Here is an 806-nt window from a genome sequence, read left to right on the forward strand (position 1 = left end):
ATTCGGAAGGCTGAGGCAGGAGAATGGCGTGAACCCTGGAGGTTGCAGTGAGCCGAGATCACACCACTGCACTCCAGCCTGGGCGCCAGAGCAAAACTCTGTCTCAAAAAAAAAAAAGAAAAAAAAAATTTAATTGCTGAGGAGAAAAGAATAGGCAGAATGTGATAAATTGAAGATATGGGAGTTTGAAGGGTCAGTTGATGGAGTTCCAGAGGAGACATGAGATGGGGCCAAGAGCAGGGTGAGAGAGTTGGCTTTGAGTGTCCTTCTTACCCTCTGAGACTAGGGCAAAGGAGGTATGGATGTAGGAAGGGGACAGTGGTTCCTGTTTGAGTGTGGACTCCAGAGTAAAGAGCAATGTTGCACAGATGTTCTGACCAGAAAAGAGAGACTACCACTTTCTGGACATTGATGTCATAATACTATTAGTGCATCCAAGATTTACTTAGCTTTTTTAGACAATAGATCACCTTTCCTTGGGGAACAATACAATATAGAGGTAAATAGCAAGGACTCTGCCATTAAGTTCAAACCGCTTTCTAGCTGGAGGACTTTGATCAAGCTACTTAAAATTTTCAGTTTTCTAAAAAAATGGGGATAATAATAATGTATCTACCTCAGAGAATTACTGGGAGAATTACATGAAATAACTAACAGTAAACATTCAGGACATTTTTTTTTTTTTTTGAGAGAGTGTCTCACTGTGTTGCCCAGGCTAAAGTGCTGTGGCACAATCTCGGCTCACTGCAACCTCTGCCTCCTGGGTTCAAGCAATTCTCCCACCTCAGCCTCCCAAGTAACTGGGA

This window comes from Mandrillus leucophaeus, unplaced genomic scaffold (assembly GCF_000951045.1).
Source record: "Mandrillus leucophaeus isolate KB7577 unplaced genomic scaffold, Mleu.le_1.0 Scaffold56, whole genome shotgun sequence".
Taxonomy (NCBI): domain Eukaryota; kingdom Metazoa; phylum Chordata; class Mammalia; order Primates; family Cercopithecidae; genus Mandrillus; species Mandrillus leucophaeus.